This window comes from Rattus norvegicus, chromosome 15 (assembly GCF_021556685.1).
Source record: "Rattus norvegicus strain SHRSP/BbbUtx chromosome 15, alternate assembly SHRSP_T2T, whole genome shotgun sequence".
Classification (NCBI taxonomy): Eukaryota; Metazoa; Chordata; class Mammalia; order Rodentia; family Muridae; genus Rattus; species Rattus norvegicus.
This window is the reverse complement of record NC_141548.1, coordinates 68,739,192-68,752,718: the sequence shown is the minus strand read 5'-3', so window position 1 is coordinate 68,752,718 and position 13,527 is coordinate 68,739,192. Positions and strand designations below refer to the sequence as shown.

Sequence of the window (13,527 nt, the reverse complement as noted above, 5' to 3'; positions counted from 1 at the left end):
CTCCTCTAGCTTTTGAACAAGGCTTGTAAGCCTTCTGTAGTAGGATCCTGTTTTGTAACTTGATATAAACCCGTCAGACATGTGGCTCTTCAAATTCAGAATGGTTACTTAGGGAGTACAGTAACTAGCTGTAAGCTTATGCTAGCGCCTCAGAGCTCTTCAGTGGAGTGAGTACGTGTCCCCATTCTGCTGTTAAGGCCTACTGGCTTTTCATGCTCCAAATACATTTAATATACAATTTTAAAGAACTAAAGAAAATTCATAACTAGGGAATTATGATTATTCCCCCTATATGAAATATACATTTAGCACTGTATAATTGTTAGCTTCTACTTAGGATGCACTAGCTATGTGAATGCTGTTCACTTAAGTGTGTTAGTGCTGTTATTAACATTTTAAATGATGGGGACAGAGGCAAGAGAGTTCAAGTGACCTGTTCACAACCGCAGTGGTAGCCAGGAAAATTCTGGCATGCCTGTCCCAGAGAATATGTTTATGAGGAACCTTACGCTGCTGCTGGAGTAGTCTTCCTTTCCCTGCCGAAAGGAAGGGATCTTATTTTGACTTTCAAGCCATCTCTGTGTAGGATATCTGTCTCATTTTTAAAATGGTATCACAGCCGTTAACTTTAATCCAGAGAACCTTTTTGTAATCATGATGGCCTACCATATCTAAGGAGCAATGATGAGAAATCAATTATTTCCAACATTTTAGATAAAACTGAGACTCTGTATCCTAAAGGAATAATAATAATTGAGAGACGCCAACAGGTAAAGGATGTGTGATTTCTTTTGGATGTAAGAAGAAACAACTTCTCTAAGGATGTCTTTGCATAATTCTGGCATCAGCTGTGATTGCTCCCCAGTACAGACACCAGGTTCCCGATTCCCTGTAAAGCTCCCACAGAGACAAGAGTCTAGAGCCAGCGTGGTTTAGCTTGGTTTGCTGTGGATTCTCATGAGTTCTTTGAGAAGCTCGTCTCTTCTGGTCCCTTGCTTCTGACAGTTCTATTGCCATACCTCTTCTGTAGATTCTGGGTATTTCCTGTATGACTCTCCCCACCCCCAAGAACATTCCTAGAAAAGTGTAGCTTCATAGAGTGACTCAGTCTACCATGAGATGTTCTAGGTATAGTGAGATATATGTGGAAGTAGGCATCATTTGTGTGAAGGAAGAAAACTTACTTTATTTGATTTTTGCCTAGCTTCTTTTCAGTTTAATATATAAGAGCTCAATCTTAATAATTATTTTACTGGGCTAGTAGAAGTCTTTCTGTACTAAAACTTCATTTTACAGTTTTACTAAATTTTTATGTTTTCCTGTGTAAGTTAAAAACAAGTGGTAAAAGTGTGATTTTATTTTCGTAGTTACTCTGCACCTTGTATGTAGAATGTTTTCTTAGGTAAAGTAGAATACCAGTAAGAGCCAGGGCAGCTCTGGGGGACCAGATATTGAAACAGGTTCTATATGATTTCAAGTGTTTACTTAGTCAGGTGGGCCTTTCAGAGCCCATTAATATGAGTTAATTATGACTTCCTGTACTTAGGTTTTCAGCAGTAGCTCTTAAGTGCTATCTTAGGATTTTTAAATATTTATGGAATGATTTGGAGAGCATCTTCTCAAATCAGAAGAAATGTGGGGATAAGATCAAGAGCTTTCAGATGTAACAAAGATGTAGTGAGTGTGCCCACTTGTTTATTCATTTTTTGTCTACCTCTTCATTACAGAATTATTGAGTGTCTAATACTCTTATAGAATATAAAGGTTTATAAGACTGTCTCTGCCCGAGAACGCTGGGGAGATAGGTGGCCACACAGTTTTGCAGTGCGGCGTGACAGTGGGTGCTACTGTAGATAGGGTTCAGTGGAAGGAGCAGGGCCAACTTGATCTTGGGAAGAGAGCAGAGAAGATGACTTTTCAGCTGAGGTTTGTAGGATCCGTTGCAATTTAGGCTGGGAATTGTGAACTTTTACCCAGTAATAAATTTGTTTCCTAGGTTTGAACAAAATGGATTGCTAGTTGAAGTATGAACTCAGTAGGAAGCAGTTGTTGATATCTTTAGATGATATTTGTGTGTAATACTGAACTATGCCAATCAAAGTGCAATATTTATTTACAGAGCTAATTTACATTTCATGTATAACTATTAATATTTGAGTTAGAATTTGGGTTATTAAATTGGTTTCTAGTACTCTAGCATGTCTCTTGTGCACATTTTTCGACTGCAGGTGTGTTACTTTTGCATTACTATGCCAGGGCACTTGAGATTATCCACTTAGGAGGGCGTTCATTTTTGTCTCACAGTTTGAGAGATTTTTCACGATGACTTGACCTATTGCTTTGAGCCTGTAACAGCACAAAGCCTATGGCAGCAGTGCATATAAGAGAGGCCCTTTTTGCTCCAGGGTAGCCAGGAGGCAAAGAGAAAAGAAGGGGCTCAAATGTACTTCCAGTGACTTAATGTCTACTTGGGTCCTATTTCCTTATGGTCCCATCTTTGCCATGAGCAAAACTCATCCTTAAAATATGTGGGTTTGGGAGACATTCAAAATACAAATTACAACATTCCCTTGCGTCATCCTTCCTTATATTTTTTTGAAAATATATTTTTTATATTTTATATTTTATATTATATATTTGTTTGTGTGTGTGTGTGTGTGTGTGTGTGTGTGTGTGTGTGTGTGTGTGTAGGAGGACTATGCTGTGAATTACTAGTGTTGGGCATTCTATGGTATTCTTACTCAAAATGTGACACTCCCTAGCACACTCCCTGTGTGCTTAAAACCATGTTTGATAAGGAAGGAAGGTTGGGGTCAAACTTGATATAAGAACCATGCTAAGAAGACATTTGAACGTAATCTTTTGACTGCTGGGCAACATTGGGAGGGCGAGGGTAAAGACTTGCTCTGTGTTTAGTAAGATAAAAATCAGGTGTGGGAATTAGCAGGCATAGAGAAGCAGGGAACATTTGGACAGTACTCAGGAGCCTGCATTAGTGTTACACAGGGCCTGCACTAGGGTGATGGCAGTTGAGGTAGAGATACCTTGATAAAGTCTAATTCACATGGGTTGCCTTGTGATTCATTTCGACTTTTATTATCACAATTCAGGACATACCATTAGTCAAGATAAGTAACAAGTCAGCTTTCAGCTTACACAAATCAACATCAAACAGAAGTCACAATCAATTCCTATACCCAGTAAGAACCTCTTTGCTTCTGTATCTCCTCAGGTCTATTTATTCTTCTCAACTCCTCCAGACTTCCCAGACCCTCCCACTTTGCCCTCTGGGACTCAAAAGTCGTCTAATGCTTTCTTTCCTTCTTTCTCTAATTGGAACCTAGAAGGTCTTTGATGGCTTTATTTTCCTGGTGGTTTCTTCCTTCAAAAGCTGCCAGTTCCTTTTGAGTACAAGCCATCAGAGCACGCAGCCTGTTGCATTCCTTGTTGGTTTCAGGTGTAGGTCTTCTATCCCTCCCTCTGCTTCACTGGCGGCCTCAGAACCCCAGTGACTTTCTCCCCTTTGACCATCGGTTTTGTTAGCATGCTGCATCCACCTACCAGGCAGGGATCTTAACCCAGAGCCTGTGCATCACCGGGTAACTTAGGGAAGATTTTATGATATATTTAGAGATGTTAAATCTTTATATTTGTTAAACTTTAAGACAAATTTGGTGTTTTTCTGTACTGTGAATATGGAAAAAAAATAACATTAGTGCAGCAAACAAACCAAAACACAGAGGCCAGTATCACAGAGTATTTTAACCATGACCAAAAAAACCCCAGATGTTTTCAAACCACATTATAGTTATTAAAATAGTTCTAAATATGACTCATAGTCAGTATTTTTTAAAACTGGACTTGCCTTCATCTCTGTTAGTTGAGTAGGGCATATATATTAAAGCTTTTTAATATTTACATTTTACTTTAGTTTTCCTTGTGTGTGTGTTTGTATAGCTAATATATATATACATATATATTTGTATACATACATATATACATATAGCATATATTTATGTATGTCATTCAAAAGTATTTTGGAAAGGTCTTCATGCTAAGCATTTATTGCTATATAGTACATACCCTCCAAGTGTCGTGACATAAAGTCATCTGTAGGGTCAGATAGGAGACAGTGTAGCATAATGGTTCAGGTTTTGCTACCTTTTGAGCTAAGATGTTGGTTTAGACCACTGTTCTCTGGAATCCTACAGTGTCTGTCTTTCCTCATCATGTCCATTTCTGGACAGGAAGGCTGTTGTCGATCGTTTGCTAGTCTCAGTTCTTCCCTCTGTAGGGTCTGCACCGACAGCTCCCAGACAGCGCTATTGGGTGTAGAATGCATGCTTATATGAGTCTTTTTTCAAGCCATTAAAGAAGTTTTATGAGCATCATTAAGGATGTTCCTCATTTAGCAAGTTTAAAAAAATGTGAAAATTAAATATGAATAAAATATTTAAGTTGATTAACTTTTTTAGAGGAGTGGCGGTAAATTTTCAAAGGAGCCTTTGATGAACGTACAGAATTCATGAAATGTAGATTAACAGCTGGAAAGCCCTTTTGTGATTTTGAGGATAGTGAAGTTATAATTATAGTAGTTGTTAAGATTGTGTCTCAGATAGAGATAGTTAGCCCACCCACCTGAAATGGTCAGTGAACATCTTTTGCTCTTAATATGGTATGTATTTGTAACAATTTTTATTTCATGTGCATTTGTGTTTGGCCCGCATGTAAGCTGTGTGAGGGAGTCAGAGCCACTGGAAGTTGAGTTACAGATACTTGTGAAGTGCTGTGTGGGTGCTCAGAGTTGAACCCGGGTTCTTTGGAAAAGCAGTCAATGCTTCTAACTGCCCCTCTGAACCAGTCCCAATGTGATATATTTCTCTCTCTCTCTCTCTCTCTCTCTCTCTCTCTCTCTCGTCACTAGCATTTAGCAAGGGTGTCTTAATCACTGTTCTATTGCTATGAAAAGACAAGGTAACTCTTATAAAAGAAAACATTTAATTCAGGTCGTGTTGACAGTTTCAGAGGCTTAGTCCATTATCATTGGGGCAGGGAGCATGGCAGCATGGAGGGAGGTAGGTATGATGCTGAAGAAGTAGCTGAGAGCTACATGATGATGATGATGATGATGATGACGACGACGACAATGATAGAGACAGTCAGACTGATAGAAAGACAGACAGACAGACGTTGACTTTGGGCTGGATGGGCTTTTGAAACCTCAAAGCCCACCCCCAGTGACACACTTGCTCCAATACCACACCTCCTAATTCTCTTAATGTTTTCATATAGTGCTACTCCTGGTGACTAATCATTCAAACAGGAGCCTGTGGCGACCGTTTTCAATCAAACCCAAAGGCTGTTGGGCAGGTGGGCATACTGGTTAGCTATTAACATCCTCTTTCATATGATTCTTGTTTCAGTCTCACATGGTTCCTAATAGACCATATTTGTAATGCCTCTCTTGGGCATGGGCAACTTTCTCTGTTCCAGAGACTTTTTTTTTTTTTTTTTGTCAAAACATATTCCCCAAGTTGTAAAACATTGCAGAGATGGTATTATTTTTCAGATGATTTTTATAATTTAGGAATTCCTCATTTATAACTACAACAAGTCCATCTGTTGACATTAGTAGACTGCTGTCTGTCAGATAGTATTATGCAAGCTGAACATGTACCAGAGACTGCAATATTTGTCTTTTTGTATGGAACAAATAGTTCCCAAACTTAGTAGCACACAACAGACAGTGCTTTCTCAGATATTGTCTGTGGGTCATGGTTTTGCAAGTTGCTTAGGTAAATGGTTCTAACTCAGGGTCTCATGAAGCTGTAATGTAGAGTTATGGTGACCGGGACTTCCAAGATGATCATTCATGGGCTAGTGTAAATGGATACCTTTTTCTGTTGGTAAGGTTAGTGTCTTAGTTCTTAGTCATGTGGGCATGTCTTTTGTGTGTTTGGCAGATGGCATATGCCAGAATGAGTGATTCAAGAAAGAAGAAAGTGCCATTTATGGTCTGGTTCTGTAAGCCAGAATAGGTAATTTCCTGTTGATCACATATGTGTAGTTTTAGAGAACTGGTGCACAATGACTTTGATTGATCTAGTAGGGCTGCTAAATTGCAATAGGAAAGAGAGAATGGTAGTAGTTACCAGAGGAATAAATCGAACAGAATTTTATAACTAATGTGAAAGGACATGAGAATATAGTGTGCCTTGAATGACAAGGTGGGGATACATCTTGCATTGGAGTGCATTGACTTGTGGCTGAAAGGGGTTCACTGTTTTATTTCTTGTTAACGAGCATCTGGGACAGACACTGTTATGATTGCCTTGATTATGAGACCACAGCAAGCTGTGGCCAGCAAGATTCAGTCCTCAGATTTTGGGGTCATGGTTTTAATCAGCAAGTTGCTGAGTTAGTAATGAAGCTGATTAACCCACACGTTTTTAGTTGGTTATTTGTTCCTGAAATCTAATATAAAATTGCATGAAAATTGACAGTTTTGAATAATACATTTTATATCTTAGGTGTGTATTGGGTAAAATTGATTTTATAGTTAGAAAGAGCTTCTATTTGCTTCTTTCTCCTCATAACTTCTTGGTTCTAGGAAAATGTGTTTCTACCCACATGTAAAACTACCAAAATTGTAAAATACCTGAAAATTTCATTGCCCTTTTAAATGGAAAAAAAAGCTGTTGACATTTACAATGCTGTAACAATGGAAACTTTAAATAATGAGTTTTTACTCTCAAAATGTTATAACAGAAAATCCAGATAGTTTTTTAGAACCCTTTTTGTTTAATTAATTTATTTAAGCTGTCATTACTGATTATCAGTGTGATTACTCAGCATGAGATAATACTCAGTAGGGTGCTCATTTAACTTCCCCTGAAGATAAGTGATATTAATTTATAAAACTTAGTATACCCCAGACACAGGCAAAGCCTTGTTAATTAAGTGTGGTGTTCTACCTCTAAATAGCGGTGTAATGGAATTCCCCCAGTCTTGGGTGTGTTTAATCAATTCTTCAGCCAATGGTGAATTGCTTGTGTATTTTACTTGCCTAAGTTGAATTTCTAGTTTGGCTTTTTGGGGAGAATTCCATATAATTTATTTGTTTTTTTATATAAAGTACAAACGTTGTAAAAGAAACTATCTTTGGGCAAATTGGAAAATACAATAATAGCGAACTTGCTGTCAGTCTGATGGCAGTTTCTACAATAATTTTAAGTAGAAAATATTTTTAAAGTTTGACTGTGTGTTCTATTGTGCTTTGCTTCAAAAGCAAATAATACGTGCAATCCCATGAAAGATAAATTAGGAGTGATTTGTCTGTTTTTATGTGAAATCACTGTAGCATCATTTTTCTTTTTAGATGAAACTTCTCAGGCACATGTAAAACAATTTGATAGGCAAGATCACTTTGTCTCGCTTTGTTTCAGGGCTCAGATTCTGTACTTAACATTTACCTGGAGTGCTTCATAGAACATACTTGGGTCTGCTTGTAAGCTCCACTTTACCTTTAGTTCATCCAGAGTTAATCCTAGTATAGGAAGAAGGAAATACATTCTTGTATTGCTTTTAAAAAATACACTCATTTATATATTTATACCAATCCATCTCTCTATTCTCTGTCTTCTGTTCGTCCATCCATCCATTCATCTATCCATCCATCCATCCATCCATCCACTTCTATCTCTATCATCTGTATCTATCTGTGTATTTCTATGTGTCTGGTTGTCTGTCTATCTATCTACCTAACTGCCCGCCTGCCTGCCCGCCTGCCTACCTACCTACCTACCTACCTACCTACCTACCTACCTATCTAATCTAATCTAATCTAATCTAATCTAATCTAATCTAATCTAATCTATCTTCTATCTCTATCATGTGTATGTATCTTTATGTATCTATCTTCCTACCTTCTACCTACCTACCTACCATTTATTTATTTTTTCCTCCCCCCCCTCTGTGTGTGTGTGTGTGTGTGTGTGTGTGTGTGTGTGTGTGTGTGTGTGTGTGTGTGTGTGTATTGAGGACAGAGGACAACTGGTAGGGGTTGGTTTTCACCTTCTACCGTGTAGGTCCTGGGGGCAAGTGCCCTTCATCCATTTAGCATCTATCCAGTCCTGGCTTTTCTCATATTTTGTGTTTGATCTTTCTAATTAAAAAGAAATTGTATTACATTAAAAGGATGAGATGCTGGTCCTTTTGTATCTCCTTTTAATGTCTGGCTTTTGTAGATTTAGAATCTGGAAGAGGATGTGTTCATTTTACCATTGGCAGCTATAACATGAGCTGAGGTGAGGTGAAAATTTGCTTTTCCACATGTATAAAATCAGATCTTTCCTTAGAGCTTAATTCTAAACATTCAGGGGAGATGTGCTGACTTGGCTTTATTATTTCTGTAACGTTTTTTGTTTCCTGATACAAATATAGTTTGATTGCTACAATATCGGTTGAGTTTCTTAGTTCTAGGTAACTACCATAGAATTTGTAATGCTTGTCTTCTGTCTAGACATGTGTTTTCTTCATTGTACAGACTAAGTGAATATTATTTATCCCATGCTGCCTTTTATGCTCTTACCCTCCTACTTGACATACAGAGGGGTCACTAAATGCTCACCCTTGTGAGTTTTATTACTTTAAAAAATCTTTTTTATTGATTCTTTGTGAATTTTACAATATGGACCCCTTTCCCACTCATCTTCCCATCTCTCCATACCAGCCCTCTGCCCTTGTAAATCTCCTCCCTGAAAATAAAACAAAACAAAACCTAAACCAAAACCAAACCAAAATTTTGCCGTGGAAGCTGCTGTGTCATACAGTATACCATTTGCCCAAACAGATTTACGTGCAGATGTTCATTGCAGTGAGCCATTGGTCTGGTTCGAGGCCTCTGGTTTCTGCAACACTAATACTGGATCCTCACCAGGACTCCTTTCAGAAGTCCTGTAGTTGTCCTGCTTCAGTCCAGTTCCCTTCTACCACTTACTATCATGCTTACGTTTATGATATTGCTGCTGTATCTAACAGTGATGCTGTGTTTCACGTCCTTTCAGTTATAAGTGTCACGTTTAATTACACTTTGTGTGTGATAGGAGGTGACATCGTTTTTATACCCAGGAATTGATGCTACTTGTACAGAGTGGTATTTGTTAGAGTGGTACAGCAGTGACCAAAGGAGGCTAACCAATCCCTTGGCTTATAGAAATTATTTTGGTATCTCCTACTTGTTCTCAGAGAATAATTAAGACACAGTACAAATACACCCAGGGACTGTAGCTTCTGGACACCTGTTCTATTTCATGCTTCTTTCATAATAGATATTGTTTATTTGGTGAGTTAGAAGCCAGGGTTTTACATCCATGTATTCTATGTTCTCCTTGCTCCATATCCATATGGCAGTTTGATTTGTAAGTACCTGCTTTCCACCTCTTGAGAGTCCTGGCAGCAGCTAACTGATACATTGTCCATTGGTTTTCCTATGTTTGTGTGGATCTGGAATTCTCCATCTCTTCATTGCCTTTTAACTCGAAAAGCTTTAGAGATTTTAAAGAACCTACAGGTCTTCTGGAGCCAGTCTCTCTCAGCTTTGTCTGCAGTGTCTTTATTTTGCTTCTACTCATGAAAGGAATTTTTATAGAGAATTTCAATATGGTAGAACTTTTCCTTCATAAGTCAAAGGTATTATTTCATTTCTCTTCTTCCAGGTGATTGAAGTAGGAGGTTACTTGAGAATAGGGCTCACCTGGACCGACTTCCTTCCTTCCTTCCTTCCTTCCTTCCTTCCTTCCTTCCTTCCTTCCTTCCTTCCTCCCTTCCTCCCTCCTTCCCTCCCTTCCTTTCTTTCTAAATTGGATATTTTCTTTATTTACATTTAAAATGTTATCCCCTTTCCTAGTTTTGTTTTTCCCCTCTGGAAACCTCCTATCCCATCCCCCTCTCCTTGCTCTGTGAGGGTGCTCCCCCACCCAGCTATGTACTCCCTCCCCTTCCCCGCCCTGGCATTCTCCTACACTGGGGCATTGAGCCTTCACAGGATCAAGGACCACTCCTCTCACTGATGCCTCACAAGACCATATTCTACTACATATGTGGCTGTAGACATGGGTCGCTCCATGTGTACTCTGTGGTTGGTGGTTTAGTCCCTGGGAACTCTGGGGGTTCTGGTTGGTTGATATTGTTGTTCTTCTTATGGGGTTGCCAACCCCTTCAGCTTTGGATTCAGCTCTTCTGTGGCTTCACGTGATATCAATTACTTGGAATCTGAATGTCACTGAAAATTTGACAAATTACTTTTTATTTATTTTTTTAGTGTGTGCTTGTATATGTAACTGTGTATATGAGTATGCAGGCTCCATGTGGGGAGAGTATGTGTAGAGAAGGACATTAAGTGTCTTGTGTTACCACTGTATGCCTCTGTGTATGCATCCATCATCTATAGATATCTAATTTTTAATTATGTGTGTGTGTGTGTGCTCGCGCGCATGCATTTGAGTGCCGGTACCTGGGATCCGGAAGAAGGTATCACACCCTCTGACATTAGAATTACAGGTGGTAGTGAGTAACCTGACGTGATCTGCAAGAGCAGTGTGCTCTTTTAAGTGCTAGGCGTTTCGAAGCTTCTCTTATTCTTAGGTTTGCTTCTTTCACTGAACCTAGAGTTATGGTGAGGACCAGCAAGCCTCAGTGATCTCTTGTCCCACTTGCCTGACAACCTCAAGCAGCTGGGGTTGCAGGCATTCCTAAAGCAACGCCTGGCTTTCCATGTGGGTTCTGGGGGTGTTGACTCAGACCTTCTTGCTTTGCAGCAGATGCCTAGCCATGGCAGTCTAGTTTTAACTTAGCAACTGAGCTAGCAAGTGTCAGATCTTGGGTAGCTTTTTATTCTAAATCTACTGTCTGTTTTTAGGGTTAATGCTGAGTTGTCCTCCGTTACTATTTCAAGTTCGCTTTCTGTTTGTCCTGGAAACTGTGACCTGGCCTGCTGCTCTTTGCCTTCAGATAGTGGTTGTCAGGATTTCTTCAAGGTGTGCGCTGAATCATGGACATTTCACTCAGGTCCTTCTCTGCTCTGTATCATAGGAGGACAGCTTGCAGTCGCTGAAAGCCTTCTGTGCCTGAGGAAGGATCTCATTTAGCTCTTCCTGGCACTAACCTTCAGCATGCTGCACAATCTGCCCAAGAAAGCACTGAGGGGAAGAGTCGGTAGCAGATTTGTTTTGTGTCTCGGCTTTTTGAGAGAAGTTACTGATTTTCTAATCTCTGAGCCAGCAGCCGTGCACCAATCCGTAGCTCACTGGCCACTCCCCCTGTTCATTTGCCTCTCTCCGACCAGTGATGGAGAACAGTGAGGCACCTTTGTAAACTAAAACTAATGATTAAGACAGGACTTCTCTTACCTATTCACATTTAAGCCTTTGTGTCCTCACATTTCTCTACAGAAATTTCTTCCAGGCCCCATTCCATTCCATTAGTAGTATACTCACCTTGAACTCCATGCCTTCATGTAAGGCTCAACAAGAACACAGACATACATAGGCTGTTGAACTCCATTCACAGAGGCTGGGACACAGATAACAATTCTTCCTAGTTTTGAGAAATATTTTAATTCAACTTTAAAGTACTGGTGGAATGAAACAAATTTAAGACTATCACTGGGAACTTGCTTAGGTTAGATATATGTTCCTTTGTCTTTTTATAATACTTGATACAATGAAACACTGTATTATTATGTATTTGGGGCACACTGACAGGAAAAACATTTGTACATGTCCAGTTCATTTATAATGTCCCTACCCTCTTTTCCCCTCCTAGTGACTCTTCTTTCCCTTCCCTGTGTCTTCAGCTTTCAGATGAATTAAAAACAAAGCAACTATCATTTTGCAACTTTTGTGGATGTGAGCAATGCTATGTTGTGACTAGTCTTAGGAGTCTAGCTTATGGTAAATAGACTGTGTGTAAGTACAGTGCATAATCTTTTCCCTAGACATTATCTTCATGGATAATTCACAGGCCTACATTTTGTATGTAAACATTCATTTACATCATTGGTTGACCTATTTCTTCTTCTTTTTTAAAAGATTTATTTATTTTATGTATGTAAGCATACCATAGCTATCTTCAGACACACCAGAAGAGGGCATCAGATCCCATTACAGGTGTTTGTGAGCCACCATGTGGTTGCTGGGAATTGACTCAGGACCTCTGGAAGAGCAGTCTTAACCTCTGAGCCAACTCTCCAGCCCCAGACCTATTTCTTTAGTAAATTAAATAATAACATAATTTAATGTTAATTTAAAAATAACAATTTCTAGTGTTAGATATCTGTAATACTTCTACCAGGTCTTTTAATAGGGCTTTCTACAGTAACTGGATTTATAAGTGTTGTAGCCACTAACTATAAATGTCCCTTGAACACTAGAAATTGTTTGTGCAGCTAATGAACTAAATATTTACCTCAGTAACCATATGTAGTAGTGCTACTATAGGGTGTAGTGTGGCTGATACATTTTAGGCATTCGTTATTTTTGTGTATAAGTGGGTGACTCATTCCTGTCGGCCCTCTGTTCATGTTATCGTGAAAACAGCAGGTTTATATTTATCAATGATGAAAAATTTACATATTTTTTATGATTATGCTTTCAATAAACATATACAGGAAGCCTCTGTTAAGAGTTTTTGTCCTTTTTGAGAGTTTTTATGTGTCCTGAAATATAGGAATCTAGCTTTTTTAGGCTAATATTAATTTCTAGACTAATGTTAATATATTTAAATAGCAGTCAGCTGTCTGATCTTGTTACGGAAGACAGCCTGTTACAACAGAAATTGAACTGTATTAGTAAGGCCCTGCTCTCTAGGTGTCCACAAACTTCAGGTGTAGACTGACATGTACAAAAAGATGTTATCAGATATTCAACTGTCTACAGAGCTACAGAGCCATTGCAGTGAAAAGTTGAAATACCTTACCTATGTCCTGTTGTGCACCTCCCTGTCCCCTACTAGGGGACAGTATACATGAGGGCACTGGTGAAGGGCAAGGGTGGCTTGCAGGGCAGGAAGTAACAGTTGGTGCCCTCACTGCGAGCTGACTTGCTTTTGTGAAACTGTTCAGTTTGCTCATCTATAAACCACAGGTCATCTGGCACCAGAATCTTTAATGTAAAATTTTGTGATTTTTGTTTTTTAAGATCTGAACTTTATATCTATCAAGTACAAACCTATTGTTTTCACTATAACATGAATAAGGGACCAACAAGATTGGCTCAGTAGGTAAAGGGACTAGTGAACAAGCTTGATGACCTGAGTTTGAGCCATCCACCTCCATACAGAAATAAAGGCTTCAAAATGTATAGATTCTAGTGTACTACACATTACAGAGATCTAAGATCTTGTGAGGTTGTATGATTTCCTGTCTGCCTTTAGATGGGATTCCTGCTGGAACCTTTCAACACAACCTTTCAATGTTGTTAATTTTAAAGCTTCATCAGTGACAATATGATTGAATGGCCCTGTATTTTT

General features: G+C 38.9%; 1 protein-coding gene across 2 annotated transcripts in view; it reads left to right on the top strand.

Moving 5' to 3' along the window:
• Diaph3 (diaphanous-related formin 3) overlaps positions 1 to 13,527 on the top strand; it is a 459,706-nt gene that overhangs the window by 35,625 nt on the left and 410,554 nt on the right.